The sequence below is a fragment of the Aythya ferina genome (assembly GCF_964211825.1).
Source record: "Aythya ferina genome assembly, chromosome: 1".
NCBI classification, from domain to species: Eukaryota; Metazoa; Chordata; class Aves; order Anseriformes; family Anatidae; genus Aythya; species Aythya ferina.
In genome coordinates, this window is record NC_140296.1 from 129,499,847 (window position 1) to 129,522,727 (window position 22,881).

At 39.4% G+C, this 22,881-nt stretch overlaps 1 protein-coding gene across 13 annotated transcripts in view; it reads left to right on the forward strand.

Moving 5' to 3' along the window:
- Positions 1-22,881, forward strand: part of SOX5 (SRY-box transcription factor 5) — a 650,695-nt gene that overhangs the window by 28,823 nt on the left and 598,991 nt on the right. For 3 of the 13 annotated variants that reach the window (XM_084509193.1, XM_084509202.1, XM_084509201.1), the window contains exons 1-2: positions 15,580-15,666; positions 16,128-16,283. The exons of the other annotated variants lie outside the window; for them this stretch is intronic. The gene's annotated coding sequence lies outside the window, so the exon portion shown is untranslated. Of the gene's footprint in view, positions 1-15,579; positions 15,667-16,127; positions 16,284-22,881 lie in introns of those variants that run through there. 13 annotated transcript variants of the gene reach the window in all.

Consider the following 22,881-nt stretch of genomic DNA (forward strand, 5'->3'; position numbering starts at 1 on the left):
ATCGAAAAAATCATCAGTCAGAAAGTAGGATTTAAACCAAAATGCCCAATTAAAACAAAAACCACACTAAAAATGTTGGAGCTAAAGCCTTAAAGTGATGAGGCTCATATTCCTCTGTATTGGCTGTTGACTTTTGAGGATATTAGAGCAGCTTCACGCATGCATTTCTCTGAAGCCAGCAGAGGAGTTAAGGTAGAGTCATAGGTGCGTTGCTTAGAGCAGAAAGCAGCGCACAGGGAAACCCATGTTTCTGGTTGTGCATCGCAGTGGGTAACAATCAAATGTAAGGACAGATCAGCTAAAGGTTAAAATCTTTTTGTAGTAAGCTGAAGATAAGCTTAAATATTTAACTCCTCTGTGGATATCTTATGTCAGGTATAGAGCTTTTTGGTACTACACAAGTATATTTCATAATGATTTAATGAGCATTATTTAAAAAAAAAAAAAAAGTAAAAAAAAAGTAGTTTTATCACTTAAAAAGTACCACACAAACCAAAACAAAAATGAGGCATATCGCTGCAGTTCAAGGCTCTTTTTACATTTTCAAGACAAGAAGTTTACCATTAAAAGTCAAATCTGGCTGATAGATAGTCTTTTTTTTTTTTTTTTTTTTTTTTTTTTTTCTGGTCTGTCTTAAATTTAGCATAAGCACTGACTGTTACTAAACAAGGGAAAGCTGAAAAGAATTTTTGTTTGTTTTTGAAAGCGGATGAAGTATTAGTGTGAATATTATACATCACTGCAACAGTCAGCCTGACGAGTGAGTCTTGACCACATATGGTTCCAGTCGATTTTAATATACCAGGTATGACTGGGTTATAGTCAGGCTAAAACAGACGGCCAGCTTTCAATATGTGAGTGGTCATCTTGCAATGCGTGGGACAACTCATGAGCTAGAACTCGGCTGTTGATTTGGGTATCTGTCTGAACCCAAACTGCCTTACTCACCCTTTCTTTGCCATCGTGCAGGGTATTTTCAGATACCATGTTTTGGTAGGATACAAACAACTGTGTAACTTTGATTTCATGTTTTATCCATTACCTTGCACCACGTAGGTGAGTGCAGTATGCATAGTTGTAGCAAGTGAGAAGTGACAAATGTATGGATTCCTATGAAGGCAGCACCACTTGCATTTTGTCTCAGATCTCCATGATGGCAGCTGGCTTCAAAATAATGCTGGCACCGACAATTTCATTGCCTCAGATCCCCACCTGTGTAGCTGCAAGATTGTGCGCTGGTTGTTTCTAAATCACAAGTAAAGAGGGGTCACAGAGAAGTTCTGCTGCTGTTGTTCCTTTTATCATTATTTGCACAAAACAGCATTTGGGCCAGAATGTGTCACCGGTGGATAAGCTGTGTGAAAATTCATTTCAGTAAGTCATGATTTAAGAAAAAACATGTACTTCCTTTTTATTTAAAGTCTAATAATTTAATGACTGCTTTCAAAGTCAAATTCTTACAGGAAAGTGCTGTGTTTTGTATGTGGCCCTATTGACAGGAGCATGCTGTACCCACAGCCTGTTCCAATATGGCAAAAATGTTTGAAGGAAGGAAACCTGCATCCAAGTCCTTGTGTTTCTTAGCTGGGGAATAATAATCTATCCTACAGTAAAATATTGTTAAACGGCTTGAATGCAAATATCTTAAAAAAAAAAGTCTAGCCATGACCTTCACCTTTGGGAGGTGCCTGGGGGTGCCCTGCGTTGGCTGCATTGGTAGCAGGAGCAGTGGGGCTGGGAGCAAGCATCATGTGAGGAACTGAGGTCACAGCAGCAGGTGAAGGGGACATCCCTTGGTTGATAAAACCATAAAAAAGATGTTGATAAAACCCAGCTGTGAGTTTCTTCTTGCAGCTTCTTTGCATCCTTGTAATCCTGGGCAGACTGGAGATATGTGCCTTACACAGAGCTCAGCAGAGTCAGGGTAGGGTGAGTAGGTTGGAGGTGGGCAATGGTGGAGCCAATGTGGAAGAGGAGTGCTCAATATTTTGTCTAGTTTTTACTTCTGCTTTTCCAGATCCGTGTGGAACTTGACAGTTTTTGCAACTATGTTTAGACTAATTCAATATTTTAATTGGTCTCTCAGACCAATGGCCCAATTTGTGAGGCAAATTCATGGAATCATAACTGTAAAAATAGTGTTCAATCAGGCCTATTATTATTATTTTCTAAATATCCCATCAAATTTACCTAGGGATGATGGCAGATAATTAAAATTTTGCAGCAACTCTGCAAAAGAAGAAATAAAGGATCCAATTTTTGAAGGAAGTTGAGGGGTTACTCAGGTCACAGTTGAAAAAAAACTCTTCTTCCCTGGGCATCACTCTTCCCTGTTGACATCACATGTGAGTTTCTATCACATCTATTCTGATGTATCAGCCTTCTTCACCTCACCAACATACATTTCATTGTCTCCCCTGTTTTGTTGGTATGTCTTTCTGTGCTACATATACCTCAAGTTTTCCACATTCTAATCTTTCAGCTCAGGTCTAGCCAGCTACAGGTAGTATACAGCTACTGACCTGAGCTGGTACTCTGAGAAATTATTTTTACTGTTTGTATGTGCTTTTTATTCCAGAAATGTATACACTAAACATTAATGATTTCAAAGTCTAATGTACTTGGTAACAACTTCAGATGACCCAATTTCATGCTAGATTTTTTGTAGTTGACACTGCTTCCATTCTTTTCTTCCCCCCTCTTTTTCATGCCCCCTTGTTGCTGCTGGTAATATTAATCATCCTCAGAAGCACACATATTCTGCAAGCTGCTGTGCTGGAAGTTAATACTTTAAATAGTCACAAGTGGTTTTTTTGTTTTTGTTTTTGTTTTTTTTCTTTCCCCTTTCTCACCTGCACCTAAACCTATCTTCAATGCAGAATGAAAAGAAGAAGTGAGAGGAACAGCAGTGATGGTTAGCTATATTGTAATTCCGCTGCATTTTGATTAGCCTTACGCTCAGTTTGCTTGGGTTTGTAATTCACTCATAAATGCAGATACAAACTCAGAGAAATAAAACCCCAGCTGCATTTCTGGAGGGATTTTACTCTTCTTTCTTCATAGTGGAAACCAAATTCAAACTATTCAGCAGTGGTAGTGGGAGATGGGGGAAGGGAAGCTGATCATTTTGGAAATGTCTGCATATTTTGAAGTGAATTTTTATTCTTCCAGTTTTATGTCTGATAATATTGAAAATAATTGTTGTCCAATATTGTTATTTGTCAATAAGGCTTATTCTTTTTTACTTCTTTTACTTGCCTTGAAGAGATACAAAGCTGCCTTTCTTACTGTCCTTAGCTGATCTCTTATCATCCCTCCTGTACTTTTATCTCTGTAACCTATATCTGCGAACACCTGTGAACATTCCTTAACATGATACCTCTTCTGGAAATCAGTATTTTGGTGCAAATACAGTAGCAGGTCACAAACATTTAAAACCCTCCATTATTCCACATTCTGTACAGTGCATTCTGTTTTTCTGTTTCCGTTTTTTTTTTTTTTTTTTTTTTGATTTCCTCATAGAATCACAGAATATGTTAGGGACCTGTGGAGGGTATCTGTCTCAACCCCACACTAAAAAGAAAGACTAGTTTAGAAGTTAGATCCTATTTAAAATTAAATCGGTTTGCTCAAGTGATGAATCACACACAGCTCCACTGAGGATTAGGCACCAAACAGAAGTACGGTTGTACAAATTTTCTCCATGCAGCTTTGCCTTGTGAACTTCAACATGCACCCCTCAGACCAACATCCTTCAGGAGAGCTCAGCAGCTGCCAGAGACATACAGACACGCTCTCTCTGTGCTCCCTGCTCAGTCTGCAAGGGCTTCATCCGTATGTAAGGACTGAGAACTGATCTCACAAGCACTCGGTGGCTGATGGTGACCTGTACCCAGCACTTCATGGAGTACAGACTCCACAACTGAGATGTATTGTCTAACTCACTTACAGGAGGAGGCTTTATTTTAAATGCAAATATGGATGTTTTTATCCACACATACATTAATCTTTTAAGAGTCCTGCCAAGCTCTTTTAGCTGGTTTCTCAAGTTAATTATATGTTACATAGTGTTTAGATCTTTTTATATTTCTTGAAGAAGTGTTTTAATTTCAAATACATTATATGCCATTTAACTGTATGTCTTGTATTATGAAAAGAAGTAAACATGAGCAAATGATCTCTGTACCATTTACCATTTCACAATAATGCCCTCTATGAACTGCAGTGCATTTTTTCAGAACGTCATGCAAAATATTTTATGCTTCTGAGTATGGAAGTAAGAAGAAAGACGTTCTTTCTGATTTACCCATTTTAAGACAGATTAATCAGCAGTGCAGTCACTGGCAAGCATTGTTTTTAAAATAGGGGACACAGTCCACTGAGGATTTGATGGGAAGATCTGCTAGTTCTTCTATTTCAGCAAGGTATAGTCTTCTTAGAAGAGTTGTTTTTCCAGCATTTTCAACCAGTGCTGAACAACTGTGGACTACTTCAAAGAGCCTGTGAATGGTAGTGATGAAAAGCAAGAGGTTCTCAACAGGCTTGAATTTGTTATCCAGAGGTCTGAGTTTTTACTTGGAACTTATAAGGCTTTTACAAAGTAATGAAGGTCATAACATGTTTTGCCAACTACTAAGATGTCTTAGAATCAGTGGACTGAAAGGGAAAGACTTGAACAGTACCTGGATAACCACTTCAAAGAGGCACCAGAATGGGCTGTCACAGTTGTTGTGCATCCTTTCTAGTGCTTGGCAATTGTGTAGGGAGCCAGAGCAAGGGACTGATCTGGCTGCAAAATAACGTTTAGTTAGTTTTTAATTGACACACTCATACAAGCATCAGCAACTGTCCTGATGATGTAGCAGGAACATATGGCTGAGGGTCAAAGGGAGAAAATTGTCTTTTAGCAGATGCTGGCTTTTGTGTTGACTCCTCGCTTACCCTGCTTTGATCTTAGCTGACCCCGTTTCGAGCAGGCAGTTGGACCAGAGGCCTGCTGAGGTCTCTTCTGACCTGATTTTTTCTGTGATCCTATGGAAGTGATTGTGGAACTGCTGCATCTTTTTAAAATACTTCCCTTTTGTTTTGTTTTGTTTTGTTTTTTTCCCATCTGCAGGGTCTGAAATAAATGGAGGAGAGATTTTTCTGTTCAGCAGTCGGTTGGATAAAAACACAGACTCTGGCTGTAAGAATAGCTTTTTGGAGAAGGTGGCCACCCTGAATACGTGAACTGGCTTCGTGCATTGCCATCATTGCACCTTAGTGGTAGATGAGGAGTATATGGAGTCCACAGCTAGTGATGGTTGCAGCTGCCCAGCAGGAGCTGTGAATACCTGCTTTGGGCTGACATACAAAGAGGAGACATTGGGGAAAACCCATTGCGAGGGGTTGTTCTGTCTCAAATGGCACAGGTGTAGTTGCATCTGCTTTGGAGCCCAGTATGGACAAGTAATTTTATAGTTAGAAAGCAATCAGTCAAGCAGGTAGCAGAAAAGTCCATCAGGGCTGTTGAATGCAAAGATGCAGATACAGCCTGGGGGCTGTGTTTTGGGGTACTTGGAAAGTCTGTGAGCTGTAGGTTGGAATATGCACAGGAGGAAGAATCACTCTGTATCTGACTCTCTTCTCTAGTTGCTCACTGGGTATGTGTTCTCAATCAATGCCAGAGAGTTGAATGGAGGACCTTTTTCCTGGCTCTGTATGATTATTCATACAACCCCTTTAAGTCCTTTTGGAATCTGTTTTACATGGTTGTGTAAAACAGGGAGTGTAGATGAACTGCTGATACTCCACGTGGTAGGGATTTGCCACTTGGAGATGGACTAGCTTTGAACTACTTGATGACTTCCCTTGCCATGAAAAAAAAAAGAGTGCTAAATTTCATCACTATGTTTTATTATTAGACTTCTGTTTGCAGAAACATCTGTCATTGTAAAGCTAATCAAAATCTCGACTGCTGAAGTTAGAGCCCATTTTAGACTGAATGTCCTACCTCAGGCTACTTACCTTCGTACTGAAGTATGCTCGGGTTGTACCGTATGAGTACGGTTTCCTCAGAGACCTTAACAAATGGCTAGGTGAACCTACATGAGGCTCTTCTGCTATGTGAAACTGATACACAGAGCTAAATGGGGATCCAGGAAATACTGAAAAGGGATTAATGACTGCGGGATCAGATGCCATTTTTAAACATCAAGAAAAAAAAGCTAAACTTTTTTTTTTTTTAATAAATTCTCCATTATGATTCCCATTTTAAAATAGCTCTTACAGTATTTCTTAGGAATTAAGGGTCCGTGTCTTGCAGTTAGGTCTCTGTGCTTTTGCAGAACTAAAACCAGCAGGGCTCCACAGCAGCCCAGAGGTTTGTCCACTAGGATCCAGCTGCAAGCCTGGAAGGAGACTTTGTTTGTGTCTTGGTCTTAGTTGCTCTGGACTGGAGCCAGAGTTTCGCCTCTGCTTAAGGGCGAGACTGTACTCTGACAGGCTTTCTGCTGGTGCAAAGAGCTGCTGGGCTGTGTTGATCCAGCATGCCTTAGACATGTAGTGCAAATTATGTAGTATCTTAATGTTAGCATGTTGACTTTTCCTCCTAAAGCCTAGTCATACTCGCATTATAAAGCTGATATTCACATTAAAGTTGGTGACAAAGCCCTTCTTCACTGTGAGCAAGACTTGATTTTAAGAGACATCATTAGGATTGCATGTGCCTGTGTGCGTCTTTGTGGGCTGTAGCATTTGCATAGCCTCGTTTGTTTAATCTTGTAGACTAGTTATGGGCTTACATTCTTCTTCAATGTCTGTCTGGTTTGTTTTCTCAAAGTGATGGGCAGGCCTTTCCCAAACAACTCTGATCCTCTAATTGATCTGGTTTTGGAGCTCCCATTGAATTCAATAGATGTTCTGAGTATGGAACAATTACCGGATCAGGACAATGTCTATTTAAGTTCAGTCAAATCGTATAAAAGTGCCCTTTTTTCATCCCTTCCAGCACAAAATTGATTTCATGCTTTTCAATCTCTTGGAGTATTTATTAAACTTATTAAACTATCGTTTATTCATTTTGTTCCATTATTATTTAATTTTATACCAAATTGTGGCTTTGGTCTGTAGAAGGAAAAGTGGGAAACATTTTGCTATTTTTTTTCCCTCAAAAAGTACTTATGTTCTTGCCTGTTTGTTGTTGTTGTTGTTGTTGTTTGTTTTTGTTTTTGTTTTTTTAAGGTACAGCACTTCTGTGCACCTTGGAACAGCAGTGGCTAACAGCTCTCAACAATAGAAGCAGGAATAATGGCAGGGGTAGCAAAGACATGAAGAGTGTTGAAAAGCAATATTCTTCAATGTTGGGAAAGTAATAAAAGGTCAGAATGAAGTTCAATAGAAAAGCCATTATGAAGGGAATGGGCAGAATTCTGGTTTTATGTTGCTGTCAAGAGTTTGGATTTGTTTTCTTTCCATTCTGACAAATTTTATTTAGTTTAATTCTGATTATTATTATTATTTGCTTTAACCCATGCAGCTTTACTAAATGTGATTTTAAGTGTGCACAACCGTAAATGGCTATGTTTTCGAGATTTTTTTTCTCTTTCTCTTTCTTATTTTGAACCTTCTGTATAATGAATTCTTAACCAGGAATTATTGTTTAGTATTATTTACTCAGAGCTAGGCTGTGCTACCAGAATACAGACTGAACAGCAACACACTCTGCTGTTAGCTCTGCTAACTTCTTACGAAGGAGGATGGATGCTACTGAATGTATTTCATGTACTGCTCAAAAGTCTTGTCATTAATTGAATTCTGCTGTGTCTGCAGTCAGTGTTGAAATCTCCATTGACTTCCATGCCAGCAAAATTAAATCAGCTGTGACTGCTTTTGATAACATCATCATGGAATTTACTTTCTTGCCCCTAATTAATTAAAAAGACATTTTTGCCCCCATTAGGTATGGCCAAAAGTATGTTTTGAAAATAGGACAGATAACATAAAATATTTATGACTTAAAGAGATAAATGATGGGGTGCTCATGTAAAGCACAGACCTCTTTTCTTTTCCCTTCCCTATATGAAAGAGCAGCAAAGTTGCGTGATACAATTTAAAATCAACATCCACCAGATAACTCTTTCTTTCAGGTATCTCACTGTCTGTTCATTGTCTACTTAGTATGTGCAGACAGGCAGTAATTTGGTCTATTTCACACCTAAATAATGTGTAGTGACTACATGTGGGGAGAGCCTACATAACTCACATTTTTTTCCTCTCCTGCATTTCATGTTCTTTCATCATTCTCATTTCTCCTAACAGTGTCCTATAATATCCCACTGTAGACAGTGCTGCGAGTCTGGAAGTTCTATACAGATGTCCTTCCAAGCTGTTAGGGACAGATTAGGCATCCATTTCAGCAAAGAAACAGTCCAAACTCTGTACCAGTTCCTCTGGGTAGTTTTATGCAGACATCTTTTGTCTGCAAATTTTTTTTGAGCAGTTATCAGAGACTGTGTCTGGTCTTGTTGTGTAGTAGGGATTGGTGATTTAAAAATGCTCATGATTTCTCTCTGCTGCTATGGAATTAAACACTACAGCTCTTGTTTACCTCAGAAGCAGATGAACTGTGCCACAGGCTGAATGCCTGGAAATCCCCAGCCTAAAAGTCTAATGATGAGCCCCATATGCAATCTACTACTGCCATAGTAGAGGTTAGTCTCAAATGTAAGCAGTAAGTACAGCAGCTGCCAGATTGCTGCTCAAAAGATGCAGGTCCCCAAATAAACAACTTATTCCTTCACCATTTCCTCTGCCATTATGCATGGGGAGGAGTTTTCTGTTTTCTTTTATGTGTCTTCATTTGTTTTTGCCAAGTGCACTTAACAGATGAGAGAGTACCCTTCTTTGCCTTCTCTGGATATCAGTATTCTGAAAAAATGATCACAAAATGCATTTGGACTCTCCTTCAGGTCTGGAGGTTGGAATTTTAAAGAATTGTGATAGAAAATCTTGCTTATATTTTTAATTAAGTTTATCTTTCTCCTTTTGCCTTTTTTATTTTTTGAAATTCAAGATGGTTAGACTAACATGTTTTTTGAAAATTGTTTTGTCACTGGAAAAAGGAAATGTTTTCAATATTTAAATGTAATTGAAGGCTGGCATATCCTTTTTCTTTCCTTTTTTAACCTCTCCAAACATGTACTTTTCAGATTCCTTCTTAGCTGTCTAAATTTCCCTTATGCCCTTTCTAGTTGATTTTATTAGCATGGTACATTCCTTTTATTGTGTTCTACATGTTCAATTTTTTGTTCTTCTGTGGATTCTTCAGAGGGGAGTTGTGGCTGTCCACATCTGTCTCGTTCTGGGTAGCAGCATGTGCTATCTATCTCTTTAATAGGAAACTGGGCTTGCATTCTTCTTCAGCTAGAGAGTGATGGCATCAACATGGGGAATCAAGGTACAAAGTTTTCCACTGCCTTAACCAGGGCTGCTGGTAGGACAGAGCCAGGGGAAACTTCTTCACATGTTGTGGTACTTGGCAGTGCTGCTCAGTGCAAATGAAGTGAGCGGGAGCCCTTCCGTCATCTTCCTGCCGGCTGTGTTGTGCTTGTGGTCCCTCTGTGGTCTTTAACCAGCACACTGTCCCATCTGGAAGATGTGTTCTTTGCACTTACGTGTTAGATCTTCGTAGGGAGTGCATATTTCCTAAAAAGATATAAATGATGGACATGGTATTCATACTTATTTGCCCCTCTGTCTTCAATCCATCCTCCTTCTGCATGTATTTTTTCCATTCATTTCATTGCTATCATCTTAACTGCATACCATAGCCATTGCTGCCTATAAGGTATTGTTTCAAAGCACGTTGCTTGTTATGGGAGAGTAGGTTAAAAATCAATAAACAAATTCCAAGCATGTGGCCATTTGCTTGATCAGTTTTGAATGATATCCTACCAATACCATGAAAGAACAGATCTCAGAAAATAACACAACAGCAGTCATCTTTGCCACAGGAAAACCCTTGCAAGCAAAACCAATCTGTGTGAAATATTTGATTGCTGCTTCAGTGTTTCAGACGAAATTAATAGGCCAAGGTTGGAAACCTAATCCCATGTTGCAAACATCTTCCATGGCATCACCTGTGTATCATGCTTTCTCATTCAGTCATGACCGTTTTTCATGTATCAGTACAGTATGATTCACTACAACGTAAGCAGAAGCCAAAAACATAGATGGAATCTTAGAACCATCACTGAAGGTTGAGGTTACTTCTAAAATTTAGTGTTTTTTTTTGTGTGTGTGTGTTTTCCCTAAGATTATTCTGTTTTCTATTTCTCTGTCTCTCTTACAGGTTTTCTTTTACATGTAAGTAAATTGTGATTCTACTTTGCTTACTTTAAGGATTACAAGAAAATTTAGCTTAGGTTTTTAATTCAAAGAAATTACTGCTTTTTAATCTAATTGCAGTTTGTTTAATTTTATGTCTAGCTTAAAGCTTTAAATTTCTTGTAAAACACAGCATGAAGTACTGGGAGTTCTTGTACTTCCTAATTCTGTCTGGCATTTACAACAATTCTTTCACTATCTCTGAGGGTGTGGCTCCTAGCTCTGCCAAGATGGGCTTAAAGTCTGATCCAATCCATTGATATGAATAGGAGTCTTTCCATGGGTTGGGTAGGAGTTGATTCAGACTATTGCTTTACCTCTGCAAACTGAATTCTTCCTGGTAAAAATCTTAGCTCTGTTGAAGTCAGTGGGATATCTGCTATAGAATTCAAGGGACCCAGAATTTTAGCAAGAATATTTAATATCTCATGATTTAAAATAAGCTATTTTCAGCTGTAGGATTTGACTTGGACATTCTGCTGTGAAACAGACACAGGAGATTAAGGTGGAAGAAAATTTCCATACTGAAACTTGATTAAGGTCACAGTTACTATTAGATACTTGGTGTTAACTACAGCTGTGTAGGACAGAATTATCAAAGTCTGCAATTTGCCCATTAAAGGAAAGCCTGGTGCATGTCTGAGTCAAAGGGATACCACCCAAGTGATAGCTCTGACTTTACATCTTGTTCTGTGGATGCTTGCTTTTGGCTAATAAAAATGCATATATTCTTTGCAAAAAGGAAACAAACAGTGGATGAGTAAGGGGTAAACCTAATTGTAGGTTTATTTATTTATATGTATTTTAAGGGACAGTATTTCATACATTTGTGAGCCAACCAAAAGAGTCCTGATAAGTCTGATGATTGACTGCTCTTGCAGAGGCTTCCTGGGGCCCTTGGAGATTTTCCATCTGTGAGAAGAATAATTTTCTTGCAACTTCACCAAATGCAAAGTCAAAACACAGGAATCACAGCTATATAGGACTGGCTGTATGTGGTATCCCACTTCAATCTCCCACACTCAACCATACAGCTTTCTATTTTTTTTAAGCATATGTCTAATATAAAGTATAGCTAGGTTTCCCATGGCCTTCCAAGAAGATCTATTATCCAAGTAACTCATTTGCTCCTGGATCCTTATGTCAAGGAAAATAAACGTTTGATTTCATAGAAATCATGAACCGTAATGTCTGTTTTGCTCCTGTAGTTTTTCTTACAAGAAATCTTTACAATCAACTGAAAAAGAAAAAAAAAGGCATCCAGAAAACTCTTAATGTTGTTCATGAATCTAGTAAAGAACTTCACTCATAAGGTCTGTGTATAAAAATCTACATTAGAATATACGCCTTTGCATATTTTTATTTATTACATTAGTCTACACATACGAAATTATCCACTTTCAGAAAGGCCAAGGTTGCTCTATATTTTATAAAGTTTTAATTTTTAATTTTTTAAAATCCTTTTAACAATTACCAAGTAACTAAACTCTTAAACTGTTTCTGTCTGCCCCAAGGGCTTTTTGTCTTTCTCTATGTGTTGAAGGGAAATCTGAGCCTAAGAACACTAAAGAGGAAAAACATGTCTCATCTACTTGTCACGGCATCTATACTTTGCCATTTTTTTGCCACCCAAATGTGACAGGGCAGCATAAAAATGTGTGAAGTCTGTCACAAATGGCAGCCAGAGCTGGGAATTCAGGAAAATGAGCCTTGCCTTTTTGAGACTTTTGCATTTAAATCCTGCAAAGTGCTGAGTGCCTTCTGAAAGGTTATGCTAAACTTGCTCAGCATTAATTCACTGGAGGTGTTCACCTTTTGGGATTCAGCCTGTAAAATGCACATCTTCTACATGGAACCCCTTGAAGGATGTCTGGTGCTGGAGAACATGACATGTTCCCTGTACTGCCATATATGTTGTATACCCGATATATCATGTGTCAGAAGTCACAGGAGTGGCTTACAAGTGTGGGAATGATGGCTGTAGAGACTCAAAGTCTACCTGTAGAAGAGTGCAGCAGCAGTGCTGTTTGTTCTGCATTGCCAGAACAGCGTGGCCCAGTGCAGTGGGATTATTTCCTCAAAATCGGAAAGGTATTCACAGTTCTATGATGTACGTATCCTAGTTTCTTTTCTAAAGTGCTGTCTAGTGCCTTTTTGTGTCCCACATCTGCAGGAGCTCACAAGATGCTCTGGCTAAAGAGACTTGAGGAAAATGTAGCAACATCAAGCATGAGGACGAGGTCATTGCATTGATCTTATACTAACACGTAAGGGAAAGCATCTGTGCACTAGCAGAGGTGAGCTGTTTTAAATTATCACGTGAGACTCCAGGTGTTTTGCCAGTCTGCAGCCATTCAGCACCTTATATTCCAACTATATATCCGTCTGTCTCTCTGTGTCTTTCATACTGCACGTGTTTTTTCATGTCATTGGCAGTACACCAGCAACACCACTCCTCCCTCTGTTACAGCTAGGCCCTTCTGAGAGAAACACCTAGATGTGACCCCAGGAAGCTCTGTTCAGGCAGGAAAACAGCATCATTGTAGGTTTTCGAAATGAGAACTGACTCTGTTGTCATGTCCTGCCTTCTAGAATACATGGCAGCATCTGCTCCTTTTCTTTCAGGAGACGAGGGTGGGTCTGACATCTTCCCCTCCCTTTTCTCTCTCTCACAGAGGCATTACCTTTCACTAGGTTAGAGGGTGATTTGGGAGACAGCCACGTTGACAAGCTGCTTGTCTTTGGTGCCTGGGATGAGGAGCTAGGGATGAGCAGTACAAGGCACAGAGTGGGCACAGCAGCTCTGCCGCCTGTTGTGTCTTCTGCAGGGAATTGCATCTGGAAGGGGGGGGGGATTGGAAGGAGGAGGGAGGGAGCAGAGAGTGAAACACAATCATCACCACTATCCTCAGTAAGAGATTCAGATCTCTGTGTTGGCATAAAAAGGTCATTTTGGGCCTGAGGGTTTTGACATTGTTCCTTTAAGTTAGACCCACAACATAAACTATTTTCAACACTTGCCATGAAGAACAAATGACCTTTAGTAACTTGCCCAGAAGACAAATGGTACGTTAACACAATAAATACACTTTGCTAGTATCATGCTTCTTGCCTTAATTTTCAATTAGAAATATTACCTTCTCTCTTTTACACAAAGGACCACATTTTCATGCTTTGATTTTATAACAGATTTCTTTGCCCTCTTTGGGATTGGTAATATTCATTTATAATTACTGGCTACACAATAAATTTCCTTTTGTTCAGGGACAGCATTTTGTACTCATTTGCTCAAACTGGGCTGGATGAAATGTGTAGATGAAGGAAAGAGTGAACAGGCATCACAAGACAGGTCTACTCTAAGAGGAAAGGGAATCAAAGGGGCAGACAGCTAAGAGCTGGTGCTGGTAAGCCTACTTTTTGTCTGACTGAGCTTTGGCAGCATGTAAAATGAACAATGAGACTGGAAATTAAATGTGAAATTCTCTCAATTTACAACAGTAAAGGTAGGAGGCATGGACGTTGTCCTGTTCTGTTCCAGGAAATGTAGGGCCAGCACTCATCTTTGTGCTCATTTTTGTTTCAGAGTTAATGTTTCCAGTCTGGGTTGTTATGAAGCTAGCTGCCAAAGCACAAACTCATTGAAGGACCTAAAAGTGCATCATCAGTTGTATAAGGGTAAGAACACCAGGTTGTCTGCTGGGCCACGCTCAGGCCATGGCTTGGCCAGCTGGTGATCTCAACCCCACACTCAGGCAATGCCCTGGAAGAAAGGGAAGTCGGCAGTGTGTGCTAATACACGGGAGGGGAGAACCCCTAAAGAGAGGAAGGGAGATAAAAAATGAGTGCATCAGCTGTCCTAAACACAGTGCTGTGGCATCTTGAAAACAGTGGAGAAAGAAGGTGAGCAGTCAATGCTTCAAGGGAGATGGGTGAAGTTTTGTCAAGGGGATGACAGAAAGAATGTTACCATCACACAAGCTATAAATGCCTCAAAGAAGGGAGAGAATGCTGGGAGTGGGAAGATAGTCAATAAAGGGTTGGCATTGCACAGAGGCAACAAAACATTTAGAAAAAGGAGAGTGATTTGTCACCCACTGAATCGCAGATACAGTTCCCTTACAGTCACAGATACAGTTCCCTTACCATTAATAGGGCTTGGAAGGTAGGATGATTTAATGTGTAATGCAGAGGCTCATTTGGCATTCCTGAAATGTTGGTCAATTATTTCTAGGGTTGATACAGGGCTCTTCATCCCAAAGGAGTCCAGAACACTTTACACAAAGGTAGATTTTTCAATTTGCTGATTGGATTGAGGATTACAGTTGTTTTGCATTAAATAAAAACAGTTTGGAGAAGAGTTTTTTTGGAAAGTGGGGGGAGGAATCATTTGTTTCAGCTGAACAGAATTTGTTTTACAGAAACAAAAAGGAAAGATTTGTGTTTAGGACCCTAAATCTTTTGCAAACTTACTAAGTGTGTTGAAATAAAGAATTTTAAGCAAAGCCTTTGGAAATCAAAAATTGAAATACTTGAAGTTGAGATAGCATTTCTACATCTCCAGAAATTTTTATTTCTTGTTTTTGGATTAGACTGCCTTCTGAATTTGACCTTACTTTATACATAAATTAGTTGTCAAAAATTATTTTATCATCAACTGTAATTTTTTTTTTCCTAGCTTTATATTTATTCCTGTTTATGATCATTGAAGTGGGACTTAAGTAGAGCTGGAGAAATACGCTGCTCTGAGGCAGTTTTGTTAGGGGAAAGCTGAGCCGAGGAGAAGAACCTTAAAGTGGAAGGAAGCAAGGGATGAATGAACTGAAAAAGAGGGAAAACTGAAAAGAGTTGGACAACATGAATAATGGTGGCAGTTAACTTCCAAGAGTAAAAATAGGATTGAGAAAATGAGGATTAGGTATATGAAGATGAAAGGGGGAGTCGATGAAAAAAGGCTGACTAAAAAGGCAAAAATAGGATGCTCCACCTTTATTTTAGTAAGTACTTTAATTCTCCCTTTTCCTGAGAAATGCTGTATATTTCTAAATTTGGAAAGGAGGATAGGATAGCTATTTTTAGGAATTACTAATGTTTTTGGCTGCTCAGGATTCTACAGTTAAATACAGAAAAAAGAAAAATACAACAGTGTTAAAAAGTTAGTGCAACTTAAGAAAGTACCTTTGAAAAACACGACCTTAGTAACTTCTAAACTTTCAGGTCATTCTGCTACTAAAGGGACAACACAAGGCCGTTATTACTTAAATTTCATGTGAACTACAGCCATAATCCTGCAAACACTTACAGGTAATCGGCATTTTTTTTTTTTCTTCTTTCAGTGGAAACCGATACTCTCATACAATCAGGTGACTCTAGAAACTAAGGACTCAAGAAAAAGGCTCAATCTCGCTAGACTTGTGATAAAAAATCACAAAAATCAGGTCTGCTTTTTTATGTTAGTCTTTAGCCCCAGGAGAGACTTCACCCATAAAAGTTTTTTTTGAGTGATTTTTCTTCAGACATTACAAGTGTATATGCCTGGTTCCCAGCTTAGGGAGCCTGGGTTCCATTTATTTAGCAGACAAGACCACTAGAAACTGAAAATTCCTTCTAGCAATTCTCAGTCTCACTTTTTTTTTTTTTTTTTTTTTAAATAAAATTTTACTGAAAATTAATCAGTTAAAGCAGGGTACTCATCTTACTGGCCCTACCAGAACTCCTGAGGCAGGTTTTGCTGATCTCTCTTTCGACTGTTCATCCTTTTATAGAACAACACTAGGAGCCTCGAGGATATGTTTGACTAGCAACCACAACCAAGCATTCACTATGTGAGAAGGGGGAAGAAAAAAAAAGACCTGGGTCAGCAGTACAAACGGGGAAATGACACTGCCGTGGTGGTGAGACTGAGGATTTCTGCTTCGCTGGTAATTTCTAACTTTCTTTTTAAATGGGTTTTAGATGAGAATTTTCAAATGAGCTCTTTGAAGTAGAGACAAGGGTATGCAAATGTTTTTACAAGAAAAAAATACGAGGGAAAATTAAAATGATCACTGCTCTCAATCCCCTCCGCTCTTACCTTCTTATTCTCCACCATGGTGTATACAGAAGGGGATTTGGTTATTGAGTATTATGTCAATGGTCCAACTGCATGCAAGCTACACAGAATGAATACTTCAGTCATCTGGGCAGAGAAAAACATGTCATTGCTCTTGCTAGCACCGCACCACCATATTGGGTCAGTGCTCCTATATTGGCCTGTTGTTTTTTTAATGACATAGTGTGTCATGATCTTCATCTCATGTTGCTGATGTCAGCAGGTATTTTGTTACTGTATTAGTGAAATTGAAGTCAGTGCCCAGTATTTCAGGAGTTATTCTGTTATTCTGTTCTTGTTTGGACAATGCATGGCACGTAAATGGTGTTGAGTTCTCGGTCTCTGAGTCATAAGTTCTTGTTCTTAGGAATCGTTTTTTCTACAGCACACATTATTTTGCATATGAATGTCTTCATTAAATTCATCTTTCCATCTCTGTAATTTTACTTACAAACCTGGAATTCTTGCATTTCTTATAGGTCATTACTGAGTTATTTTAAGCCCTCAATTTTAGATGGTCAGTCTGGGTAGCAATAGCTTAGGTAAAAAAAAATGTTTTTTTGAAAGTTTATGGAAGCCTTAAACAGAGTTAATGTCTCGTGTGTTCAAATTAATTCTCATTCATGAGTAAGAAATTAAGAAACCTTTGGTGCAAATGTAATAGACACATTTAGAAATTTGATTTATAGGTGAAAATTCAGAGAAAAAATATATCTGCTTCTGTTCATCAGTTTGGGAAGTGGATATCTGTTTCAAGTACTGTAAAAAATGGTAGGTTGGTAGCTGCACCTCTGAACGGACCTAGAGCAGCAGAATCTGCTGAAGAAAGCTGACACAAAAAAGCACTGCTAGTGGAAGAATTAGAAATATCTGAGTGGCTGAGTATGTAAGACCAAATTATTGAGATACCAGGAAGACTGAGGAAAAATAAAAGCTGTGTGACTATGTGTAGTGTGTATCAGGCAAACACCAGATGAAACAGCCCCAACAGTGGAGTATTATGAGTTGTTTGAGCTCTAATTATGCACCGAGCATATGAGAAGCTGAAAGAAAGGGCAGGAGGGAGATGTCAGTGGAGAAACAAGTGATGAATGAAAATTCTCCTCTGCCGGGGAAAGCAGTTCATCCACAGACAGTGAAACTTCATAAATGGTCTCCTGTGGAGGCCTGTTTTTCCATTGCTTCTGCACATTGCTGTCATTCAGAGCAGTGGAAAATGTATACAAAACACTAGCTTGTAAATTTACTGGAGTCCCAACATGTGTTTGCATGTGTGTGGGGTGGTAAACGTCTCTTTGCTCTTGGTCATCTGAGTGTTCTCCTCCTCATGCACCTCACCGGCAGAAGCCACTTAACTCGGCCTAGTGTGGCACTGTGCCCCGCTCAGTGGCCATACTTACTGTCTGCATTTGCTATGTGTGGTTCAGGGACGCAGAACGTATGCCTGCATCTTCTTATTTGAGTGGACTGAACAGTTAGTATAAGAAAAAGCAGTTTCAAAGGGTAGATTAGGGAGGGCAACCTTTTGACTGGTTTATTACATTTCTGAGATATCTACAAAAGGAGAGAAACAAAAATATATGGAAAACAGTAAGGGTAGTGAATTTTTCATGTCATTTGGTGTACTTAGAGTAAGCCAGAGTCTGGGGACAGCAGCAGCAGCCATAAGAGGGTAAGTTGGAAGCAGGAGATTTAGGTTAGGTGAGATGCTTCAGAGGGTTTATTGGTGATGGAAAGAAGCTGAAAGGTGGTGATATTTGTTTTATAGAAATAGTGGAAGTGTGTTAAAACTTTGAGTTTGAGGAAAGTGAAGTCAGTGCCAGGAAAACAAATCCAGTATGAGAACTTAGGAGAAGTTGGAGCTTTGTTCTTTAGCATGAGTTGACCTTTGGAAGAACCTGGGGCAAATCCAATTCCCTCAGACCCAGCTTGGTTGTGCCAGCAGAGAAGAATAAAACAGAACGAGAGTATAAAATGGGACTGTCACCTTGAATATGGTGGTTAGAAAGTGAGACTGCTCTTCTGAGAGGAAGTCAATTAAAATATTAATTGGCATAACGTGTTTCCCAAGTTTTGTATTTTGCTTAGCTTCAATAGTAATGGTTTTTCTTTTTAAGTGGCCAAATTGGAAATACGTAACATGAAAATAATATTACCTGGTCTCATTGCCTGGGGTTTAATTATAGTGTAAGATAAGAAAGGTAGTAATTAATAACATAGAGATAAGCAGTGAGGACCTCCCAAAACACAGAAGTGTATGACAAGAACTGCAAAGCTGCCATAGTGGCCTTTGAGTGTAAGAGAAAATCATCTCAGGTGGTGTATATCAGTTTAAGCAGAGTCACAGTAGAAAATCTCCATTACAGAAATTAACTGTTGCCCTACAGTAGCATTTTATTGCATTTTGTTTTTAATTACTCATAATTAAAGTCATAATAATAACTTGTGCAGTCCATTTTTGTTGATGGTTTCTTTAGCTTCAAGTCTCTCTTTTTGCTTGATTTGGTACCCACAGAAGTTGTTTGGTATGGCTCTTCAGGCCTGTTAGGCAAAAAGCCAGCATTATCAGTATTACCTGAAGATTAAACACACAGAGAAACTGGGCTGCTCTCCTCCAGGTAAAGAAGAGCCTTAAACATGAGCCAGTGCCATGAGTTAACAGCTGCTTTGCCTGCAAAAACATCTTCCCCCACTAAAACTTTATTAACAGTTGTGTAGCTTCATCAGTGGGAGTAGTGGTAGGAGGAGGCCTAATGTAAACACAGCACAGGTGGCTGTGTGGGGATTTTATCGTGAGGGCATCTGGACCTGTTCTGAACATAGCTACATATATAAGCAAACGCATCATTTCTACTGCTGGGGGAACAGAGCTGTTTTTAATAATGGTGGGAAATGATACAGATACAGAGTCTGTGTCGCATACGGGAGCAGTGGGTCGTTGTCCTCTACGTGTGTGTCTGTAGGCCTCTTTTTGTCTCAGTTTCCCAGCCAGTAAGGTCACGCTGCCCCTGACAGAGATAGGATATGGCTTGTCGGTACCTAATATTTTTGAAATTAAAGTAGTAAGGATTGCTACAATTCCCCATTTAGCACAAAGGTGAGATATTGAGAGGCTGAAGCTCTTTCAACCAGGCAGCCTGAAGCCTCAGTTTGACTGCAAAGGAAATCTATTACTCACTTCCTGCCTTTACTTAAAATAAAGAACACCCTGCTGCCCAGTACCGTGTCTAAAAAGACACATCATCACTATTTTTTTTTTTTGCCAGAATAATAAAAGTGACAGAAGGGGATTCCCCTGAATGTTTGATGATTTTCTGCTGCACGGCTCCGGCAGTCCCAGAATAGCCCTGCAGAATCTGCACTGAAACGGGAAGTTGAAGAGTAAGAGCTGGGCTCATACATGCCTCTTTTCTGCTTTGGCCTTACTGGAAACGTGTGACTTTGTTTCAAGAAATAGCTGAAGGGGCACAGTAGGAGAGGAGCAATGAACTTATATCCAGAAAAAGGTGTCATTAAGGAAAATAAGAGAAACTGCTTTTCAAAGAACTTGAGAGGAAGGTGCTGAAAGGGTCCTGTATGAATTCATTTTGACTCTTTACCCATAACACAACCTCATTCACCAACATGCTTAAGACAAGCATGTGTTTTGTATTTGTATTGCAGTTCTAGATAAAAATGTAACATCTTCCTGATGTAGTTATGCAGCACAAGACATGATGAAAATGCCATTAGCATGGATTGAAGGTGATAGTGCCATGGAAGGTTATACACGTTGGGCTTACAGACAAGTAAGCTGATCTGAAAATAGTTTTGTGAACAAAGCCATGTCCGTACATGCAAGAAGGTGAGCAATAGATGAGTGGACATGCTGAAATGGATCAATGTATCTGTAATTATATTGATACAGATAAATCAGTATAGTTTTTATATGCTGATGAGATACAAACTTTGTCAGCATGTGCTAATTGCATTATGAATTGAAGGCATTCATTTCTTCTTGGCCAATATTTGCATTTCTTAAGTTTAGCCTGGTTTTGAATGAATCTGGTGTTTGCAGTGAGTCTGGATTTGAAAAGCAGGTTTTCACGTATGGAGACTTCAGCGTTCCAAGTAACTGGGCAGCTGTGCACAACAGGAGCTCTTAGGCAGACAGAGGGCTTGAAAATCTGTGCCTTGCCTAACTACATGTGCAGACCCCTCCAAGAACCTAATTTAAAATACGGGTATTGAGCACTGGAAACTCTGGGCCCAATGTCAATTTTTGCAGTTATCTAAACTTTGTTTCTGAGTAACCAGAACTTTACAGTGGGGAGGGCATGCCAAAGAAATGCTGTGCTGCAGCTGGAGATCACAAACATGCCTTTTAATATCTCTCCATTGAGCATGGGGCCCTCCTAAGCAGCTGCTGACAGATAAATAAATATACTGATTACCTGGTATAAGTGAAGAAACTTTAGAATTCTTCTGAAACTTCAGCAGTATGCTTCAAAGAGGTGTTATTTCTACATCCTCATGTTAATTTACAAACAACAGGCCAATGTTTAGTCAATTCTGAGTGTATTAGAGTTACTGTTATAATCACACTGACAACTGAAACATTTTCTAACAACTGGAAAAAAAAAAAAAAGATCCACAGTCAGTGTAAATCATTTTAATTCCACAGACTTCAATAAAGGTCCAGCGCCATTCAGTAGCTGGATGTCAAATTCCCTGTAGTGATCTGTGGGTGATGTTCAAAGAGAATGAAAGTAACATGGTGATCCTAGACTTGGCTAGCATCTACAAGCCACACCAATGTTTAGTAGTAGTACCTGTTAGCATCTACTGCTGTACTCTGAATATTGCAATTTAACAGTGGTGGAAAGAACTGCAAAGTGTGATCCTTGCTGCACCACCGCTCCTGACAGGAGAAGGGTGGCTTCGTGGAGGAGCAGTTGTCACACCAGCTCCCTTGGCAGACGTGTATCATACCACCTTCATGTGTCCCCCAGCAGGCAAGGGGGTGCTTGCAGAGCAAAGCCCCAGCTGTGTGGTTTTGCTCATGTGTCTGTGAAAATGGGGCCTTGCCAGAGAAACCTTGTTTCTGGATGATGCACAGAGCTGTGGCCTCCTGCCCGTTGCCTCTCTGCCACATTCACAAAGTGGGCAGTATGGGGCTTTCCAGAGATGGAGAGACCATGGCATGGTGACCCAGATGAGGGAGATACTGGCCAGTGATGGGCAAGTGTAAGGAGGGACCCAGTTTTGTGTCTTGTGTTCACCACACAACACTTAGCATTTAAGTCTCTTGTGGGCTAAAATTCGCATGAGGGTATCACAACGTCTGTTTTCTATACCTAATTTGCCCTGCAGTTGTGGTTTGACCTTGGCTGCGTCTTAAGAGGTTACCATCCATTTTGACTCAACTATAAATGTAATTAATAAATAAAAACAGTAGATAAATACAGTGAGACAGAGAAGCCAGAAGAAAAATTTTTAGCTCTTCATTGTATTTTTAATGAGAAGAGGAAAAAGCTGCTCTTTTTACAAACCACACATTTTAATATTGCCTACAATAAATGGTGCTTGAAAGCATAAAGGGTCTGAGGTAAGCCTGTGAGTGTCAGTAATTCCAGAGCTGAGACTTTGACTATGCTGTATAACCTCTCCCACTCAGAAAAATACACTCATGCGTATATATATATATATATATCTGTGTGTGTGTGTGTGTGGCACAGCACCACATATTATACTTTCTGAGTATGAACTGCATGCATATTGCACCTTCCTTTTGATGTTTCTCTCTGGCAGAAACACCACTAAAATGACTAAAATGTGAGTTGTGTAGTTTTCATATCTGTTGGGGAGTCTCTCTGGGGTGGAATTATTTTCTTGGGTGATTTCAAGACTCACTGAGTCTTCAAAAGATCTGACTTCATCTCTGTGATAATGAGCAGTACATAAGGTTGAATTCTGCTCTCAGCTGTACAGATACAGCTGCCGTTGACTTCAGTGGGAGCTGCATGTACATATTCAAGGGCAGAACATGGACCATAATTTTAAGGTGCGTGTAAATGCTGTTGGAGGTTACACAGAGGTCATGAAACATTGCTGGCATAGTGCCATGTATGATAAAGTAGGCTGTGTTTTATCTTCCTCAGGATGCTTACTTTTAAGGCCTCTTGTGTTTTCAGAGATGAGGAAGTAGGCATAGTTCTCTTCAGTTGGTTAATATTTTTTTAATTATATCTAATGTGTTAATTTCTTGCTATGAACTGTGCTGTAACACTGTTGTATGCTGTTGATCAACTCCTGGATTCCTCTCTAGGAGTGGCTACGTTTTCAGTGATGAAACACTATGAAAATTCTGCAACCTGGGAGATATATGTATAATTATAATCAATAATTTCAGTAGGTTAAAATATTTAATATTTTTGAATTTGATGCAT